The sequence below is a fragment of the Balaenoptera physalus genome (genome assembly GCF_965194825.1).
Source record: "Balaenoptera physalus genome assembly, chromosome: 15".
In the NCBI taxonomy this organism is placed as follows: domain Eukaryota; kingdom Metazoa; phylum Chordata; class Mammalia; order Artiodactyla; family Balaenopteridae; genus Balaenoptera; species Balaenoptera physalus.
In genome coordinates this window covers 95611022-95633684 of record NC_138894.1, presented here as the reverse complement: position 1 = coordinate 95633684, position 22663 = coordinate 95611022, and the positions used below count along the sequence as shown (strand labels likewise).

The window sequence follows — 22663 nt, the reverse complement described above, 5'->3', positions numbered from 1 at the left end:
CTAACTATAGCTTTTTTATTCCTAAACTTCTGCCATACCTCAGTACCTAGTCCCTCTATAAAGATGTTCCTTCAATAAAACCTTCATTTAACGCCTCTGGAAGTACCATCATATGTGTCTCAGGTATCTTCAGAATCCTGTCGGACACAGCACTACCATTTCAATGTTACAGAGGCTTTACCATAAAACTTAAGCTCCAAGGCTTTACCATAAAACTTAAGCTCTGGGATCCCTCATTTACATGGAACACTTCCAAGTTTCCAAGGCTCTTCCAAGGCTGTATGCATTCTCATTACCATATATGGTTAGGAAACTTGCAGATAATATGCATGTTCACATGATCTTCATTTCTTTGTAGTCACACTTTTTGGGTTGGCTCAAGGTAGAATGGCTGTGGACATTTTTGAGATTTGGCCCAGGAGAAATTGGTTTGGAAGATAAGCTTAACTTGAGTTTACTGAGATATATTTGAGTGGTTGCATTCACTGCCACGTATAATTGTTTCTAGGCATCCCAGGGTAGGAATACTTTCCAGAAAGGCTCTCATCATCCCCCTGTTTCAACTCATACAGAGGTTTTCTTGAAATAAAAATGTGTCTCAAGCCACATGGCCCCAGACATATGAGGGTGGCAGAGGAAAAACAAGGGTTGAAATGAACAAAGCCAGAAACATGTCCGTGGAAACAATGTCTAAGCATCAGTTATGCAAATTGTAAGAGGATTTGCTGCTAACAACATGTAACCAAAACGGAAGTAATTGGCTCCCCAGAAACGTTCTTTATAATGCACTATGTACAATTTTAAATACATACTATTTTTATGAAAATTATGTAAATTAGAACTTATAAGAATTCCATTGTTTATAGGGCACAAGCATGCACTGTTAATACACAGAAATATGTCTTCTAGATTGGAGTCTTAAAATGTTATGCGGCATTAAGAAAAATGAAATATGAATCAGAAAGAAGTGTAAACATTTTTTTAGCATAAACATTTTAAGTTCACAATTTTTACAGTTTAAATTATCAGCCAAAAACCCAATCAATCATTCTAGGGAAGACTTAATTATCTATAACATAGAATAGTCTTTTTAATTTTTCTATATAACATATCTATAGGAAATACTATGAGCTTATTTGGCATTCAAAAACTATTCAATTAAAATGCAGAGAGGTAAACGCATCATAGAAGTGAACTAGGCACTTAATAATAAAGTTTTTTTCTCTAAGTTGTATTTGTGATAGTTGTCAGTTTTTTAAAACTTGTAATTTGTTGTGACTTCTTTTTTTTCATTAAAAATAAACATTTATCCTTGTACCTAATGTATCATTTTATCTTATTTATTTATTTTATTTATTAAATTTAACAAATATATAGTTATTTTACAATGTTGTGTTAGTTTCTACTGTAGAGCTAAGTGAATCAGCCATGTGTATACATATATCCCTCTTTTTTTGGATTTCCTTCCCATTCAGGTCAACACAGAGCACGAAGTAGTGTTCCCTGTACTATACAGCATGTTCGCACTTTGTTTTATTTTCTTCACAGATGACCCCTAAAACTCTACAAGGAACCTTGTGTACCCCCCTTGAATGTAAATAGATAGCAGAATCCCGTCTTACTCATTAATGATAGCAGAGCTGGGGGTCACAGTTTGGTTTTTATGCTAAAGTGGATGATTTTTCTAGTATAATACTCAACCTTTCTGTCTTAGGTTGGGTTCCTGCAGAAATAGACTCCGATACGAGGATTCAGGTACAACAATCAATTTGGAAGGGGACCCTAGGAAAGAAATGAAAGGAAGGGAGCAAGTCACGGCTGTGGGTGATAGGACTCAGTCTTATTTTGGAGCTTGTAGGACAGTGTGGACGATGTCTGAGAGCTCTCCCACCCAAGGAGTGATGGGGCCGCCACATTCACCACCAGCCACCCTTAGTCATTTGTCACCTGTGGTTGCTCTCAGGACACTGATCCCCAAGCATTTCCAGACTTCCCCTCCCAGACCGAGCAGGTTCCCATGACCCACACAGCCCTGGGCAGGCGGAATTGCAGGCTTGCCTCTGAAGCAGCAGGAATGGCGTGAGTGCAAGGGAAGAAGGGCAAAGCACTTCTCAAAGATGATGCCTGCTCCTTTGTTTATTTTTACTTTTCACTTTAGGTCTATAAACTATAGAACTATAACAACATTGTGTTACATAGCAATTTTCACTTGACAAAGAATTATCATAGACCATATGTTTTTACACAAAGAAGACCTTATTTCAGCCTTGAGACAATCTTTGTGAATCTTTTAAAATGTATTTTATTGGTTTGTTTTTTATATACAAACAAACTGAATTTAGTTGATACCCATTCAAGAACTCTACTACTAAATATTACAACAGTCCACAAAAACAGAGATATTGGAAACAGGTAGGCCCGGAATGCAAACAATCAATATTTCCTTGCTGCAAAATGAAGAGAAAATTGCATGGCCCTAGCCTTCAGGAGCTGTCAGGCTTTTGCATTCTCCACACCTTTTGCTATTTCCTTATTTTCATGACTTTGAAAATATCGCTTTAGCCAATATCTATGCCATTTGAGACAAATAGATGTATTTTATCTGCAATATAAGTTCCAATATGTCGTGTTTGAATTACTTTTGAGTCCATCAAGATAGGCATCATTTCTGTAATCAGCAATATACAATTATTTGATAAGTTGTTACTTTAAGGTAAATATTATAACTGGATATCTGAAAAGAAGAACAGATACATGCTGGGAAATTGATTTTTTAAAAAATCTGATTCAACAGAGACGAAGTGAGCTGTTTTCTTAAGTTGATAAGATAACCATCACAACATCTGCACTGTGCTTATGGTGGGCTAGGTAACTATTTTTCTAGTTACTTAAAAAACTTTAATATAGATCATCACTGGTTGAAATGCTTCCTTTTAGCCTTAAAAAAATAAATGACTTTCCTATGATAACCACTAGGACCCATGGTTTGGAAAGCTGATGAATGAAGCACTTTCTTGGTCAAAAAGCACTGTACCTGGATCTTCACAGAGAGTCTTCAAGTGCATGTAGTCACGTGGATTAGGTGTTCTTTTGTTCATGGATTAACTGACTTTGATGGAAGAGGCAAGATGGCATGTGCCTAAGGTAGGAGAATAAAGAGTACCCTAAAAACAAATTTTTAAAAAATTTTAAAATGGCTTAAGAGGAAAGGACCATCACAATTCAAAATGCTGGATGCAGAGATACCTTCACAGTATTTTCCTAAGTTACTTTATTCATGTTCATTCATTTGCATAGAATGGTGGGGCATAAGTTAACACCATAGAGTGTGGGAGAAGAATCCAGTTCAAATATTACTTCAAGTTCACAGAGAGAACGGTTTGCTAGTATGTGTTATTATATCACTTTTTGGGGTAATTCTATTATTTTGGACTGCAGACATTTGTTTGGGGTTGTCTTCTTTTGTCTTTGAAAATAGGAAAGCATCTTAGTTTTTGTGCCCTCAGAATGGTGCTTGGACCTAATAGGTCCTCAAAATACTTGTTAGATAAGTGAATAAATTATTATTAAAATATAATGCAGCATGGAAGTCAGAAATGGCTTCAAATCCTAAACGACGGAAAGCATTTCAGTCTAATAGACATGCAAAATCCTAATGAGCGAAAATGCAATACATAACGTAATTAAGGGCCTTCTCAAGCAAATGACACAGTGCTTAAACCACTGTGTGGATGGGTGAAATTTCTGCTGGCTGACGTTAATTTTGGCTCATTTTCTCACTTTGATTCTAGCAGTCTTACAAACAAAACTAATGGTGTGAATCTTGGATACTTTTAATGAGACATTTGGTTTTTACCAAAAAGGGATAGTTTTCCTTAAATTTAAATGTGTTATATTACAGTTACATGAAGAGATGATCAAACTACTTATCTTTCTTGGTTGTTGATTATAAACCAACTGGGGAACGTGATCTCACCAAGACGATTGCTTTTACAAAGGTGTTCATTTTGATCCGTTTAACTGTTGGCTAGGAGAGTTCATGACACACACTCACTTTATAGCAAGCATTTTTGTTAGTTTTTCAGGTCGATGCATACCCCTCACCAATAACCAAGATGAGATTTGCACAGGTGAGATTTATTTCACGTTGTGTTTTCAAGAACCAGCCCATGAGAGAACACAACTCTGCATTAATGCGTTTATTATTTTGCAAGAGAGGGGCACATGGACAAAGAAAGAGCTATTTCACAGATAAGTACACATTCAGAAGGGCAATATTTATATTAATATTTAGAGAAATGAGAGCAAGATGCTCATTTAATTAGTCAGCGAACATTTTCTGAAAAATCTGCCTGATATTTTTATGCTGCATTGCTTGTGTGTAAGCACGAGTGTATGTTCACCTGTGTGAAAGGTTATATAAAAACAGTCACACATTCCCTTTTTTTATTATATCGAGATCATACTGAGTAAGAAACATAAGGGAGGGACATGGCTGTAAGCTGGTGTCACCCTGACCCCTCGTATTTGAGTCGGAATGTGGTGTTCATCCATTTGTCCCCAAATATTTGCTCTCTTCTCTGTCAACAAGTAACCTTTCCATAGTGAGGACAGGAGAACAGAAAAAGATCTGTCTTCTACCACATTCCTTCAACCTGAAGTGACTTTGTCAATGTTAAAGACAATTATATATATTTAAAGGTTTAGAAAGTCTGAGATGTTTTTAAAAGCTAAAGCACTGAATGTTTTATGTCAGTGCCTTGGATTCTAACCTATAATTCCTTCCCCTTCTTTGTGAAGCAGGATTCCGTTGTGAAAAGCATGTGGCAAGCTTGTCAATAAATCAAGTGAAGATTATATGGATATAGCAGGCTTCATGGATACATAGAAAAATAACTGACCGTTTTAGAAGTTTAAAACCAAATGATAGTGTGTGCTTTGCTTACACTTAATACAAATAAATCATAATTTGATTTGTATTTACTTTTCCAAATTAGTAGAATCGGCTAGAATTGTCAAGATTTCTTCTTAGTTTTCTAAGGTGCCTGAATTCTGGCTTAGAAGAATTGATCATCTAAACTCTGAGACAGTATGGTAAGGAGTTTTAGTCTACACTTTGTTCTACAAAATTTAAATAGAAATGACTTCTTAGGGTTTACAGCAGAATTCTGCTACCCATTTTCATTCCAAATTTTATCTTTTCTTGCTTGGTATTACATTTCAGTTACTTCTTCCCTGTGTATAAAATGTTTCAACTTTTATATAGTAAGTTGCAATTATCTTTGAGTAAGTACATCACCATGGTCACTAAAGGGAAGTCAATGGAATAATTTTTTAGTAAAAAAATATACAAGGTCCTGCTCTTACAAGAACACTCCTAAATTGGGATTTCAAGTTAATGAAGCTCTGTATAAGAAATGAAGAACAGAACCCACTTGAAGAGGACAGGAGAGCACTCTCAAGCTTGACATTGTAATCAGTGTCATTGTTCATTGTTCTGTGTCCTGAGTCCTTGCTGGGTACTGGTATCTACTTTTCCACCACTCTCTACTCTTTCAAAATTACAGGTAAAAAAATATCTAGTCTACAAATTCGAAATGAAGATGCATTTTAGATATAGATCCAGTGGTAATTTGGTAAATTCTCATTTTCCCAGGTAATAAATACAAAATATAATGCGGTATAGTCTAAGATATTCTTAATTCCTTCATTTTGAATGCCCAACTTTTAATTAATTAACTAATCAACAAATTCATTAATTAAATTGTAGGGATTAATCCTGTCTATGATTTAAGACTTAGTTCTGTCATCGTGTTTTTCCTTCTTTTGTTCTTTCTGCTCTTGGTTTCTCTGTTTTGTTTTTCAACAGGGTATTCCTGTGTGTTGTGAATACCATTTTTAAAATTCCATTTTGATTTATGTCAAGTATTTTTTATTGTAACTTTTATACCGATTTTTCAGTAGTAGCTCTAGGTATTACCTTTTACATACATAACTTATCGTAGTCTCCTGGTGTTGACATTTTAACATTTTGAGACAAGTGTAGATGTCTTACCTCTCTTTAAATCCCTTTACTCTCTTCATTTATATTATAGTCTTAAATATTTTCTCTACATACGTTGACAGCCAAATCACACAATGCTATGATGTTTTGTCTGACTTTGAAACACAACTTAGATAACTCAAGAGAAGAAATATTTATTGTATTTACTCATATTTTTGCCTACTAAGCTCTTTTTCCTTCTTAATGTTTCTAGGTTTTTTTTTTTTTAATCATTTGCTTTTTCTTTAGAGAACTTTAGAGACTTTAGTCATTCTTTTAAGATAAGTCTGCTGATGACAAAATCTTTTAGTTTCTCTTCATCTAAGATGGCCTTGATTCCTTCTTCATTCCTGTAGAATATTTTTTTGTGATATGGAATTGTAGGTTACAATTCTTTTTTTTTTTTAAATTAAAAAAAAAACTATAAAAAAACCCCAGAACATTTAGACTTTAAAGTAGTTTTGGGGGAAGAAGACAAATATTTGTTAAGGTCCACTATATCTATTACTTCAGATATATTATCTGAAGCCTAATACAGCACCGGTAATATAAGGAACATTCAAGTAAGGGTAGTTAGTAGTATTGCATACATTATCTCATTTAATCATCAAAACAGTCCCATGACACTGGGACAGATTACTAGTATATCTATTTTACAGGAAGTAAAACTGAGGTCCGGAGAGATTAGGTGACTCGCCTGAAGTCATATTCGTTCCATCTTTCCCTGCTTTACAATGCAAAGCTAGAAAGACTATTCTGGATTATCTACATTCATTCATTCGTCCAATCATTCAACAAATATAGATCACCCACTCTGTGCCAGGATCAATGCTAGGGCCTGGAGGGAGCTCAGTCCCATGCTTCCAGAGTCAGTGGCATAAGTAGACATTAGATGGAGATGACAAATCAGTGTGATGGGTGCTGAGAGAGAAGCAGAAGACCTGGAGAAGCATGACACAGGGGCACCAAGTCCAGCCTGGGAAGGGTTCTCCAAAGAGGTAAGACTAGTGGAACTGTTTCATCCAGGACTCCTACAGAAGGACCCAGTCAGAAGGGTGGCCTAATAGCTCATTTTCCAAGGTCTCTGGCAACCCCAAGCCCAGCTGCCCAGCAGCAAATATGGCACAGTGCTCAACTACCCAGACTGCAAGTGGGCCTCCTCTAGATAGCTGGAAACTATTCCCACATAGCATGCCAATGACTGACCACAGTCACCGAGGCTGCTTGGCATCAGACACTGTGGATAATGTTGAAACATCAGTGCCTGGCATGGACTAGGCACTAATACATATTTGGATTCCCTTCCTCCCCTGGCATTATTCCCCAACTCTGTCTGGTTCCTGGGTTCTGATACCTTAACTGGGCTCTTCTACTGCATGCCACAGTCTCTCTCTCTTTTTTTTTTTAATTTTTTAATTTAATTTTATTTTTTATACAGAAAATTCTTATTAGTTATCTATTTTATACATATTAGTGTATATATGTCAATCCCAATCTACCAGTTCATCACACCACCACCACCCCTGCCACTTTCTCCCCTTGGTGTCCATATGTTTGTTCTCTACATCTGTGTCTCTATTTCTGCCTTGCAAACCAGTTCATCTGTACCATTTGTTGGGTTCCGTATATATGCGTTAATATACGATATTTGTTTTTCTCTTTCTGACTTACTTCACTCTGTATGACAGTCTCTAGATCCATCCATGTCTCTACAAATGACCCGATGTCATTCTTTTTTATGGCCGAGTAATATTCCATTGTATATATGTACCATAGCTTCTTTATCCATTCATCTGTCGATGGGCATTTAGGTTGCTTCCATGACCTGGCTATTGTAAATAGTGCTGCAATGAACATTGGGTGCATGTTTCTTTTTGAATTATGGTTTTCTCAGGGTATATGCCAGGTAGTGGGATTGCTGGGTCATATGGTAATTCTATTTTTAGTTTTTTAAGGAACCTCCATACTGCACTCCATAGTGGCTGTATCAACTTACATTCCCACCAACAGTGCAAGAGGGTTCCCTTTCCTCCACACCTTCTCCAGCATTTGTTGTTTGTAGATTTTCTTATGATGCCCATTCTAACTGGTGTGAGGTGATACCTCATTGTAGTTTTGATTTACATTTCTCTAATAATTAGTGATGTTGAGCAGCTTTTCATGTGCTTCTTGGCCATCTGTATGTCTTCTTTGGAGAAATGTCTATTTAGGTCTTCTGCCCATTTTTGGATTGGGCTGTTTGTTTTTTAATTTTGAGCTGCATGAGCTGTTTATGTATTTTGGAGATTAATCCTTTGTCTGTTGATTCGTTTGCAAATATTTTCTCCCATTCTGAGGGTTGTCTTTTCGTTTTGTTTGTAGTTTCTTTTGCTTTGCAAAAGCTTTTAAGTTTCATTAAGTCTCATTTGTTTATTTTTGTTTTTATTTCCATTACTCTAGGAGGTGGATCAAAAAAGATCTTGCTGTGATTTATGTCAAAGAGTGCTCTTCCTATGTTTTCCTCTAAGAGTTTTATAGTGTCTGGTTTTACCTTTAGGTCTCTAATGCATTTTGAGTTTATTTTTGTGTATGGTGTTAGGGAGTGTTCTAATTTCATTCTTTTATATGTAGTTGTCCAGTTTTCCCAGCACCACTTATTGGAGAGGTTGTCTTTTCTCCATTGTATATCTTTGCCTCCTTTGTCACAGATTAGTTGACCATAGGTGCGTGGGTTTACCCCTGAGCTTTCTATCCTGTTCCATTGATCTATATTTCTGTTTTTATGCCAGCACCATATTGTCTTGATTACTGTAGTTTTGTAGTATAGTTTGAAGTCGGGGAGCCTGATTGCTCCAGCTCCGTTTTTCTTTCTCAAGATTGCTTTGGCTATTCGGGGTCTTTTGTGTCTCCATACAAATTTTAAGATTTTTTGTTCTAGTTCTGTAAAAAATGTCACTGGTAATTTGATACGGATTGAACTGAATCTGTAGATTGCTTTGGGTAGTATAGTCATTTTCACAATATTGATTCTTCCAATCTAAGAACATGGTATATCTTTCCATCTGTTTGTGTCATCTTTGATTTCTTTCATCAGTGTCTTATAGTTTTCTGAGTACAGGTCTTTTACCTCCTTAGGTAGGTTTATTCCTGGTATTTTATTCTTTTTTTTGCAATGGTGAATGGGATTGTTTCTCCTTAATTTCTCTTTCTGATCTTTCATTGTTAGTGTATAGGAATGCAAGAGATTTCTGTGCATTAATTTTGTATCCTGCAACTCTACCAAATTCATTGATTAGCTCTAGTAGTTTCTTGGTGGCATCTTTAGGATTCTCTATGTCTAGTATCATGTCATCTGCAAACAGTGACAGTTTTACTTCTTTTCCAATTTGGATTCCTTTTATTTCTTTTTCTTCTCTGATTGCTGTGGCTAAAACTTCCAAAACTATGTTGAATAATAGTGGTGAGAGTGGACAACCTTGTCTTGTTTCTGATCTTACAGGAAATGCTTTCAGCTTTTCACCATTGAGAATGATGTTTGCTGTGGGTTTGTCGTATATGGCCTTTATTATGTTGAGGTAGGTTCCCTCTATGCCCACTTTCTGGAGAGTTTTTATCATAAATGGGTGTTGAATTTTGTCAAAAGCTTTTTCTGCATCTATTGAGATGATCATATGGTCTTTATTCTTTAATTTGTTAATACGGTGTATCACATTGATTGATTTGCATATATTGAAGAATCCTTGCATCCCTGGGATAAATCCCACTTGATCATGGTGTTTGATCCTTTTAATGTGTTGTTGGATTCTGTTTGCTAGTATTTTGTTGAGGATTTTTGCATCTATGTTCATCAGTGATATTGGCCTGTAGTTTTCTTTCTTTGTGACATCTTGTCTGGTTTTGGTATCAGGGTGATGGTGGCCTCTTAGAATGAGTTTGGGAGTGCTCCTTCCTCTGCAATGTTTTGGAAGAGTTTGCGAAGGATAGGTGTTAGCTCTTCTCTAAATGTTTGATAGAATTCACCTGTGAAGCCATCTGGTCCTGTTCTTTTGTTGGAAGATTTTAATCACTGTTTCAATTTCATTACTTGTGATTGGTCTGTTCATATTTTCTATTTCTTCCTGGTTCAGTCTTGGAAGGTTATACCTTTCTAAGAATTTGTCCATTTCTTCCAGGTTGTCCATTTTATTGGCATAGAGTTGCTTTTAGCAGTCTCTTATGATGCTCTGTATACCTTTCTAAGAATTTGTCCATTTCTTCCAGGTTGTCCATTTTACTGGCATAGAGTAGCTTATAGTAGTCTCTTAGGATGCTTTGTATTTCTGTGGTGTCCATTGTAACTTCTCCTTTTTTCATTTCTAGTTTTATTGATTTGAGTCCTCTCCCTCTTTTTCTTGATGAGTCTGGCTAAAGGTTTATCAATGCGAATGTTGTTGCATTTAATGTTGTCCCAGAGGTCTCTTAGGCTGTCTTCATTTCTTTTTTTTCTTTTTTCTTTATTCTGTTCTGTGGCAGTGAATTCCACCATTCTGTCTTCCAGGTCACTTATCCTTTCTTCTGCCTCATTTGTTCTGCTACTGATTCCTTCTAGTGTATATTTCATTTCAGTTATTGTATTGTTCATCTTTGTTTGTTTGTTCTTTAATTCTTCTAAGTGTTTGTTCTTTAATTCTTCTAGGTCTTTGTTAAACATTTCTTGTATCTTCTCGATCTTTGCCTCCACTCTTTTTCTGAGGTCCTGGATCATCTTCACTATCATTATTCTGAATTCTTTTTCTGGAAGGTTGCCTATCTCCACTTCATTTAGTTGTTTTTCTGGGGTTTTATCTTGTTCCTTCATCTGGTACAAAGTCCTGTGCCTTTTCATTTTGTCTGTCTTTCTGTGAATGTGGTTTTCCTTCCAGAGGCTGCAGAATTGTAGTTTTTCTTGCTTCTGCTGTCTGCCCTCTCTACAATTCTTTTTTTAAGCACTTGAAAAACATTGCCCACTTCCTTCTGGCTTCCATAATTACTCAAGTATAATCTGCTTTAATTTAAATTGTATTAACTCTTATAAGTAAGGTACTCTACTTTATACACTGTATTACAGATTTTTTCCTTTGCTCTTTAATTTTCAGGAGTTTGATTATGATGTGACTTGACGTGGATTTCTTTGGATTTATTCTTTCTGGTATTTGCTCAGCTTCTTGAATCTGTAGACTTGGGCCCACTGTCAAATTTGCATACTTTTCAGTTATATTTCTCTGAACACTTTTTAAACCCTACACTCCTTCTCCTATCCTCTTGGACTCCAATGACATGCATGCTAGATCTTTTGCTCTCACACTACACAGCTCTGAGGCTCTGTTCATTTTCCCTTCCAGACTGATTTTTCTCTGTTGTTCAGATTGGCTGGTTTCTATTCTTCTATATCAGGTTCACTGATTGGCCTGCTATCATCTCAAATATGATGTTAAGTTCATCCAGTAAGCTTTTTATTTTATTTATTGCATTTTTCAATTCTAAAATTTCCATTTAGTTTTTCTTTATATCTTCAATTTCTTTATTGAGACTAATTTTTCAGGCTGATTTTAAGTCATTTCTGATAATTCCAACATCTGTCATGTTATTGTTGACATCTGTTGATTGTCTTTTCTCATTCAAGTTGAGATTTTCCTGGTTTGTGGTGCAATGAGTGATCTTCATTTATATCCTGGACATTTTAGGTATTATGTAATGAGACTCGATCTTATTTAAATCCTCTGCTTTTGCAGGTTTCCTGTGACACTGCAGTGTTAGGAGAAGGAGTTGTGCTGCCTCAATACTGCCAGGTGGTGGTGGGGCTCCATGTCCCCACTCAGCCTCTGTTGCTACCTGGGCGGGCACCCTATTAGTGCTCCCCACATGGTCTCCACTAATATCATGGAGGGAGCTACTTATCACCCAGTAAAGGTGAAAGTCCCACCTCCCCACTTAAGCTTCTCTGACAGTATCCCAGCAGGGAGAAGGTGCTACATTACAGCCAGGTGAGGGTTTCATTCTTATTTTTTTGTTTGTTTGTTTTTGAATATCTCATGTGATTTATTGAATACTGTACTGAAAGTGGAAAACAGAGTGGTTGTGTGGGTACAGAATCGTTGTAAGTGTATCGGTTGTTTACCTTGATGATTGTATAGCTGACTGGGAGTTGCCACTGCCCAGCATCCCGAGGGTATAGAGAGACTGACTATCATACCACATATCACAAGCCTGGGGAAAGATTAAAATTCAAAATTCATAGTAGGCTTCTACAGAATGCTTATCAGTTTTGCACCATCAAAAAGTAAAGTCAAAAACTCATAAATCAGATTTTCCTAGGTGAGCTGGGGAGTGAAACTGGCATCTGGCCCTTCATCTGACACATCAGAGAAGAGGCACCGGAGACCGTCTGTGGTTCCCATGCACAGGAGTCTTCTTCCCGGAGTAAAAATAGGCTGGCAGGAATGAGGATAATGAGAAGGATTAATGAGGTACAGGGGATCTCCAACCCAGACATCTGAAAAAAATTCGGAGCCCAACCAAATCCATGAGCAGCAAAAACTCTGTGGAGCTGCAGAGAATGGCAGCCCTCACAGCCAAGGGCTGTAGCAACACTGACTTTCAGAGTGATGAAGACTCTTTGAAAACTGGAACACATCACGAAATGACAACTCACTAAGGAGTAGAGTTGTGCAAAACAGAGAGCAAGAAAAGGCCAAACAGGGCAAAGAGTAAGTCACCACTGAGCAGGATTCTTCAAGAAAGGATGAAGATGAGGAGGATGGTCAAGAGACGCCTCAGAAAGGGTGTCTGGCTCTGGTGATTGTGGCCTGTGTGCTGAACTTTCACAGAGCCCTTCCTCTTTTCGTGATTACAATAGTTGCCATCTTCTTTGTGATCTGGGATCACTTCATGGCCAAATACGAGTCTCAAATTGCTCAGTTCCTGCCTCCTGGCCAAAGGCTTCTGGACAGCCATTGGTTCTGGCTGAAGTGGGTGATTTGGGCCTGCTTAATCCTGGGAGTTATTTTCTGGCTGGTCTTTGACACCACCAAACTGGGCCAACAGCAGCTGGTATCCTTCAGTGGACTCATAATGTACATTATCCTGACATTTCTGTTTTCCAAGCACCCAACCAAAGTTTACTGGAGGCCTGTCTTTTGGGGTATTGGGTTACAGTTTCTTCTTGGGCTTTTGATACTAAGGACAGAACCTGGATTTATGGCTTTTGATTGGTTGGGGAAACAAGTTCAGACATTCCTGGAGTACACTGATGCTGGCCCCTCATTTGTCTTTGGTGAGAAATATAAAGGCCACTTTTTGGCATTTAAGGTCCTGCCCATCGTGGTTTTCTTCAGCACTGTGATGTCTGTGTTGTACTACCTCGGATTGATGCAGTGGATCATTAAAAAGCATTCCTGTGTCCACATCGAAGCAAGAAGAAAGGAGAGAGGATGCGACAGGAAGTCCCCATTCTGAGGCGGGCACCGCAGTCTCTGGTTGGAAAGACCACTACAAATTGAGACCATCAACCATGTTTGTTTGAGAGGTTAGACAGGTAATGCTAGTGACTATGGGAACATCTCCTGTTGAATCTGTAGTTGCTTTTGGCAATATATTTGTTGGACAGACAGAGTCTCCACAGCTGGTCCGACCATATTTACCATACGTCACTGAGTCCTCTTTCTTATTTTTAAGTAGGCTTTTATTCTGTGTGGATGTTTTATGTGGATGAGCATTTGCCCAGGCAAGGGTGGGGAGGACAGCAAGTGTGTCCTCACTGTGACGAAGCTGGAGGGACAGGCAGGAGAGGACAAGGTCAGTTATAGAAGGAGGTCATAAGCAAGAGGATGAGGAAGGAAATGATTCAGCAAATACCACTCTTCAGAGTTCCGGGGATTCTTATGCCCTAAGGTTGGGGTTCTACAGACAGACCAAGGCAGTCATCCACACCCCTCCACCATCTAGTGAATTGATAAACACAATTAGCAGAGGCACAGGCACCAAGACAGAGTGGGAACAGAGCATACGCACGGCAGGTGTGGAGGGTGGGATGGAATATTTACAGTGTGGCTTTGTGTTGGTCACATGTGGAAGGGTACAGTAGGGTGTACACAAAAATAACTGGCTATAAATTGTTAAATATTATAATTGGTTACTAAAATAACTTAACTCCTCTCAAAAACAGGATGATGCATTATAATTCTTAACTGAAGAAATGGTAGACTGGGAATACACCCTTGCAATGTCCTTCTGAGTGTATTTTCTGTGCCACAACAGAGTTTTTATGTAAACATAAATCAAATGTTATATAAAAACCAGTTTAGAAGGCCAAAAAAAAAAAAAGAAAAAAGAAAACCAAGAATGGAAACAACCATCATGGGATGTGCAAGAAGCAATGAATTTATTTAAAGTGGATATTTACCTCTGAATACATAAATGCCTGGGATATTTTCTCCATGTAAACTTGGGTTGTAATGAACAATTTGGGTGGCAAATAGGGTATACCTCTATCTCACAATGACTGATAAATCATGTCTTTATGAAATTATTTCAGTGGTGTGTTCTTCTGATTCCACTAGATTTGAAGAGCTATATGATTTAGGCGGAAATATGTCATAAAATTGTATAGGTTCCAACAATCATTGAAAGTGTTGCTTTGGCATAAGAAGGAAAAGATTTGAGCAGTTTCTTCTCTCTCTTGGTGTGGTTCTCCATCCATTTGGCAACTGACACATCAGCAAAGAAAGTTTAATTGTGGATTTGCTTTGCTTTCCACATGGCATGCAAGACATTCTCTAGATTCCTGATATTAACTGAGTCAAGGAAACTTCCATTACATAACAGGTCCCTTAGTTAAGTGACTTTTTGGCTGCTGTCCATTTTTAGGAGGTGGTAAAAATTATTAAGAAATCAGGCTTTTTTGCCAGGAATCTACACTTTTCAAAAAAGTAACTTAAGAAAGAGATTGAGAAAAGGTAATTCCAGATTTTCTTTAGTACAGTAAAATTCACGTCTTTTAAAATCACCTTCTGAAAACTTAAGTTCAGAATGATGATGCAGATGCAGTAAACCCAAGATTCAATCCTGTTCTTAATCCCCAAGAACAATGGAGAGTTTAACTTGAAAAAAAAAAATTCATTAAAATAAAAAGAAGGTAGAAAGTTTTTTTTTTTTTGGTACTTCAAATTGAGACTTTATTAGCTAATTTCTATAAATAAGAGTAATTTATTTCTCCATTCTTCTATTACATTGAAATTTTACTGGTATTGTGGATATAATGTGATATTCTTAAGTTCAGCTAAATTATATGAGCCTCGTCCTTGTTGGCAAAATTTGACAGTAAAGTAGTGGGTTCAGGAATATAATTTTGAAGGGTATACACTTAAGATTTATGAAAAAACAGTTTTAGGGGGTGTTATACCTCATGTATACTTGCATATAAAAACTCATATACATCAATTATACACAAAGCCCATTATTTTTAGGCACTTTCACTTGTAAATTAGAATTACAAAAATATCTATTACAAAAGGGACATAAAAAAATAGGATCTTAACTTCAGAAATAGTCATCATTAAAAACAGTGTATTTTAAAAACAATTTTATCAAATTTAACATCAAACTTTAATTTCTTCTCCTCGATAATTCTTCCCAGACTGCCTCAGTTTTTAGAGATTGTTCCTCTCCTCAAATTCATGAATTAACCACACATTGAATCACTTTGGAGTATCTCTCATCCTGTGCTCTTATTTGTTGTTTGGTTTGCAGTGTTACTTTTTAGTGTTTATGTCCCTTTAACCATTGTCTATCTTTATATTCCTCAGAACCCCTGACACTGTTTAATAAGTGTTATTGACATAAAAAACAGAATTACTCATAATTTTTTTATGCCTTCAACATGCCTGCTTATTTAAAGTCTATGAAAGCTGTGATATATTAGTTTTTTGCTTTCTGGGACTTAGAGAGAAATCGCTTCCTAATCGGCTGGTGCTCAGAGCATGACCCTGTCTCTCATCTGCAGAGTGGACAGATCTTCTGTGGGCAGGGAGTCTCATCACTTACCTGTCAGAGCCTTTATCATCGGGAGCCTAATTCCTCCACCTTAACCTTGGCTTCACTATGCATAAATGTGAGTGGTTCGGCTCACAGCCAGGGGTTCCAAGCTAATTCAAATATTTGGGGTCACATTACAGGCTACTGTGGTCCGAGAGATGCTCAGCTGAACATGTCCATATGGACATGTAGTAAATGTCAAATTATAATGATGAAAACAAAGTACAAGTTTTTATGTAATTGAACTTGCTAGTTAAGTCAAAATTTTGATACCTAATCAAAACCCTTTGTAAAAGTTACCCTTGTAATAGCACTGAATTGAACATAATTGGATTTTTGTTTGAGGACTGAGGCTCTTAAGGGCTTCAGGTCCCAATCAAATAATATTCCATCCAGAGTAGATACTGAAGTGAACTTGTTTTCTTGTGATTTATCTTTTTTGTTAATACTGTAGGGGATATATTTCAATTTAAGGTCATCTTCATTTAGGTTCAGCTTAATTAAGATTGAGGGGTCATACCACCTACAACAGCATTTGTTTTTGCTTCTCTTTTAAAAATTTTGTGCTGTAGAAGTCATGTTTTTCATGTCTCAATCATCAAAATCATCAAAAAGCTTTGCAAACAAATTAACTGAAGTAATACATGTCAAGGATGCATCATAACCAACACGAAGAGATACATGTCCACCTTGGGAGGTGTCACTACTATAGTTTTCCTAATTTGAACATTATTGAAACTTTTAAAAAACTAAATGGATTTTATGTGAGGAAATAATAATACATGCAAATGACTTTAGAAAATAAAATACAGAACATAGAAAATGACCTTTCTGAAAGCATTGCCCTCTGACACTCCCAATAAGGTAAGTTTGAATTGCATTTCTAAATGCCACGTATAGAGAAGATTCCAGAAACACAAAGGTAATTTGCTTAACTGCTTGGAACTTTAAAATTCAAAACTTCTGACAAACATGAGACTGCCTGGGAGTATGGTTTGAAAAAGGGATATAAAAATATACTATTGGGAGGTAATTATTCATGAGTCTGGTGTTTCTGTGCATCTTCTAAGCAAAGGGTCAAGAATATTCTCACAACAGATAGCCTTGGAAAGATAAAAATAGTGTCTCCCTCCAGAGAGATTTAGAAATATCTCTGCCCAGAGACACTCCAAGGCAATAAATCTAGAGACGTCTCCTACCCTCCCCAGGGAAGCCCTGGTAGGAAAGAAAATCTCTCCCTGGAGACGGGAGGGGCAGGTTTGTCAGCAGTCCCCAAAAGCTGAGGGTCTCCCAATCACAAAATTCCTCAGCTGTGACACAGTTTCTACCTGGACCACCTCTGCATCACCCCAGGAGGACTTGGAGGCCACGAGGAAACAACGTGAAGAGGAAGTTCATGTGGTCTGTGTAGGTCCTTTGTTTCTTGGTCAGCCACGTTTGTGGATGTGTGGTTAGCCAATCCAGAAGCCCTGCTTCTTAGGGCCTGCCCCACCCCATGGGCATATACCCAGTACATCTTCAGGGAAAGAGGTCATAAATATTTTCAGAATATTCCTGCAGAATATTGCAGAAATTCCTGCAACTTTCTTATTTAGCTGTGCATTAAATTTTTCAGATGCTTATGAAATCAGAAAATACCTTGTTTTGAAACATATGAAAATAGACATCCAGTGTCTATTTTTATCTCCAAAATCCATAGAATATCTCATATTTCAAGCATTTCCTTTAAGACGTACTCTAAAATGCAATTTGAAAGTTCCCTGTGTTTTGGCGAGTCCTGCACCTCACTGGCTGAATGAAAGGAGAGACATAGGGTGGGAGGTGTGAAGTGTTGCTAAATGGTCCATCCTCAGCGGGAGGGATGTGGTCACAGAGCAGTCGAATTGCTCCTGGATTGGTTGACACTCATTGTGATGAGCAGGGGAGAGCGTGCTTTTTGTCAGCTCTCCGTATTTGCAGATCACCAGTCCCAAGACGTCCATCCTCCTTGGATCTCGTGCACAAATTCTAAGCATTAGCATGTGGATGTCTTAAAATGGAACGAGGCAGCAAGGTTGGAAGAGCTCCCCCACGCACTGATGGTACCAAGATACTGGCTGGTGTCCCCACGTCAGAGGGAAGCTGGTAAAAGTGAATTCCAAATTACTCTATTACTAGACAGGCAGTGCCTCACACACTGCACCTGTTGGTTTCCTTTTATTCTACTTTAATTAGGAATAAACTCTAACCACTATGTAGCTAGAGTTTTATTCATTTGGCTGTAGCCACAGGCATGAAAATAAGCAAGGAGAGTAGAGGAAGAGGACGGTGCCTTGAGCAGTGAGACGTCTGAAAATGATTTTGTGTAACATAGCAGACTTCCTGTAACTTGAATATGCTGCTTCCCAGGGAAGCCATACTTAGGCAAACTGTCACCAGTTCTCTCTTTTCCCGATAGCCGACACGCCACAGCTGGCGTTTTTAAGGTGCTATGTGCTGTGATGTGATGGTGTCAGTTTTTCCTTATTCCTCTGTTCCGTGCAGCAGAACAGCAGTATTTTAATAACTCAATTTCTGATATTCAGAGCTTAGACATAGGCTCCAATTTGCACATTTTTAGACTTATTTCTGGCTTCATGAATACTGGACAGTTTGTGAACATTTCACAATAATTGCAAGTTGATTTCTCCACTTCACACCCCACCCTTCACATTTGCCTGTGCAATTAAGGTGACTGGAAGTGACTTTCGGCTCAAGAAAAATGCTGTCAATCGAGTTTGCCATAAGCAACAGTTTTTCTTTAAAGGTGTTCTGAAACAGGTAATTGGATTGAAATTTTATTTTCTTTTCAAAAAGCAAAACATATTGATCTGTAAAAGGCTATATTTTATTTAAAACACGTTCTTTAAAATCAGCCCAGTTGGTGCTGTCTTACTGTAAAGAGGTAATTGAGCTCTTGGGAACTGCAAACCCAGAGACGTGGTCTACTAGGGGACATTTGGAAATTGTATACTTTTCCTGGAAATGACAGTATTTCTGAAATCCTCCAGGACTCCCTGTGGCTCTTCCTGGTAGCAATCTTCTTGATTAAGAAGGTTCCTAGATGGTTGCAATGTCTAGGAAGAGCATGAAAAGAAAAAGGATCAGCTCAGCGCCTTAGTGGCGTCACTCATTAACTCAGAAGTGACCATGGTTTTGCTCTAAGGCTGCAGGTCTCTGGCTACGAGCCCCTCAGGTGAACGTTCCCCTCGGCTTCTGTCTCCCACGTGGTGGATCCTGAACTAAGATTTAACGAGTTACTCTGCACGTTGTCCTCTCTGTGTGAAGACTTGGTTGCATTAAATGACTACTTAATAATTTCTAAAGCTAAGAACTCAGCACAAGTGACTAAGAAAAAAATAAGTCCTCCTTCACAAAGAGGAGGACAAAAGAAATGTAGAGGAACGTCTAGAAATAAACCCACCTAATGTATAGAATTTAAAATTTGTAGGACCTTTTTTTAAACAGCAGGGTAGGGAGAGGGCATTCACTTAAGAGGGTTGCATCAAACGTGGACAAGGGAAGACCCACAGACACAGAAAACAGACTTAAGGTTATCAAAGAGAAAATGCGGGGGAAGGGAAAATGCGGGAAGGGGTAAGTTGGGTGTATGGGATTAATAGATGCACACTCCTACATGTAAAGTAAACAACAAGGTCCTATTGTATAGCAGAGGGAACTATATGCAATATCCTGTAATAAACCATAATGGAAAAGAATATGAAAAAGAATATATATATATGTATATGTATATATATGTATACATATATATATATATAAAACTGAATCACTTTGCTATAGAGCAGAAAATAATATAACATTGCAAATCAAAAATACTTCAATAAAAATAAAAATATAAGAAAAACTGTGGATCTTGGAGCATCTGTCGGAGACCACGGCACCCTGTTCTTCCCGAGCCCCGACCCAGAGGGCTTATTGTTGCCTGGTTACCAGTCAGCCACGCCCTAGAGCCACTGCTGACACCCCCCCTGTCAGCTGAAGGGGCTTCATGGCCTCGGCCCTCTGAGCTTGTCCTGAGTGTGTTCTTACTCTGTTTTCAGCCAAGCTGGCTCTAGTGATGGCCCACTGCTGCTCTCAACAGCACTAGGCCTCAGGTGGCCCGAGGTTCTAGCTCTACAATAGACTAAATACTTCTTTTCTTCTTTCAAACATATATCCTTGGCTTGTCTAGAATTGCCAAAAGGGTAAGAAATCATCCATCAGTAAAGTATAATGGAAAAGAGGCTCATGAGTCTGGTTCATTTGGGTTTAAATTGTGTCTCTAACATATTTACCAGTTGTGAAACTTTAGGCAAATGACTTAATTTAGCTGAGGCTTGATTTCAATGATTATGGTGTATGTTTTATAATCCCTCCCACCCCCGGTATTACACACACTAGATATTTTGGACCGCTAGAATTTGATCGGAAAGGTACACTTTGTCTGGCTTGTTGGCTGTCTGTCACCATGTCTGTTCCAGACCGTGGACAGCAGAGGTCTCCATAAGGCATCCATTGTTTAAAAATATTTATTGATGTAACTAGAGATTACCATACTAACTGAAGTAAGTTAGAAAGTGAAAGACAAATATCATATGATATCACTTATATGTGGAATCTAAAATATGACACAAATGAACCTGTCTGTGAAAAAGAAACAGGATCATGGACACAGAGAAGAGGCTGGTGGTTGCCAAGGGGGAGGGGGTTGGGGGAGGGATAGAGTGTGAGTTTGGGACCAGCGGATGCAAACTAGTATATATAGGATGGATAAACAACAAGGTCCTGTTGTATAGCACAGTCAACTGTATTCAGTATCCTGTGATAAACCATAATGGAAAAGAATATAAAAAAAATAATATATAGATATCTAACAAGCACTTTGTGGTATAGCAGTAATTAACGCAACATTGTAAATCAACTATACTTCAATTAAAAAAAGTTATCGAGCACCTGCTATGTGAAGGGTCCTGAACACCGTTCTCAGTTCCAGGATAGAACAACAGTGCAAAGAAAATAAAAATCCTTGCTTTTGTGGTGCTTCTGTTCTCGAGGGAGAGGCAACCAACAGAAATAAAGTCTGCTCAGCTGCATCTCCCCACTTCCTGCAATCGTGGTCATCAGGACTCTGTCCTGTCTTTGGGCAGCAGCCACTGGTTCCGCACGCCTGAGGAATCCTTCTCCCATGGGCTTACATCGGCACGTGCAAAGTCTACCAAGTGCTCCTTTAAAAAGGTTCATGTAGATGTATTTTCGATGGGCTCGTGGGGGGAGGTGAGTTCAGTGTCCTCCTAGTCTACCATCTCCATCTCCTCCTCTATCTTTTATGTTGCACTTATTACCATGCAACATCACGAATCTCTTTTTTCCCAACAAGAGGGGGTATTGTGCCAGCTGGATATTGAATACATAGGAGAACATCAGAGAATCCAAAAGCAATGGTTTCGAAAAGCTACTGTAATTGATTGCCTTTATCTGATGATTCTGGAGTTTGGTCCAGGGGTCCAAGAATGACGTGGCTGAATTTTCTGCAAATTTCTGTCTTTCCCCCTTGGTCACCTTATGGTTACAGCCACATGCAGCATTGTGCTTGCTTCCGGTCCAGAAGAAGGGAAACAGATGAAAAAGAACTCGCCAGTTGAGTCAGCCTGTACCCAGTGGGATTTCTCGGAAGCCGCAGCCAGGGACTGTCCTCCAGGCGAGGAGCAGGAACCGTATGGAGGGACCACGTCTCCCTGACTCTTTGTCAGCTTTAAGATGGACTTACAGCCACCCAAACAAAATTCATCTTCTGTTAGTTAGGAAGGAAGCAAAAGTGGATACAGAGTAGACTAGCCGCCATCTCTGGTACAGGTAGAAATAAATAAACAACCCCAGTTTTCTTCGTGCCATCGTAATGTTTCGTAGTAATAAATTTAGCATTTACATAGCACTTTAAACCTTTTCAAGTGATTTTATATCTGTTTCTATAGCTTTATATTTGTTTGCTACACTTTTCTACTAAATCACTGGAAATATTTGTCACTTCCTACAACCACAAAAACTGGAAAGTTCATTCAGATGATTAATGATGTGGTTTTATGTACTCCTCCTTGTTATCTACATAATTTCTTTAACCCAGTTTCCTTCTGATAGCTTTTCCATTGCTAGACTAGATATTAATTTGACAAAATTTGTCAAAACTTTTACAAATGCCATAAATCCTATTAGGAATTCATTATTCAGGGTACAAAATAGAATGCGTTTTACAGAGCTTTTAACTGAGTCAGCGAGCCTGAGGCAATTGCTTCAGTTTTTGCTCTAAATAGGGGGCCACGCACAGTGCTATTACCTTGACTTCCTACCACTGCCGGCAACTGGCTGACACAATATATTGCCAAATGGAGAAGTATTTGTCATGGAAAATGGGTACTAAATGAAAAAGAATGAAAGCACCTTTTTTTCTTGATTTCTTTAGAATGAAAACCTCTAGGGGATATCTGAGTAGGTTTTTCTTATTTTCTTCTTTCTGTCCTCTTTTCTCTGTCTCTTTTCTTAATCAGCATTTGACAGTTGCAAGAAAAATCTGAACAT

The 22663-nt window shown here is 38.0% G+C and overlaps 1 pseudogene across 1 annotated transcript; it reads left to right on the top strand.

Moving 5' to 3' along the window:
* Positions 1–6957: 6957 nt before the first annotated feature.
* On the top strand, positions 6958–13676 carry LOC309643928 (solute carrier family 28 member 3 pseudogene; annotated as a pseudogene). The gene is made up of 2 exons: positions 6958–7041; positions 12764–13676. The product of its transcript is annotated as a solute carrier family 28 member 3 pseudogene (transcript).
* The last annotated feature ends 8987 nt before the right edge of the window (positions 13677–22663 follow it).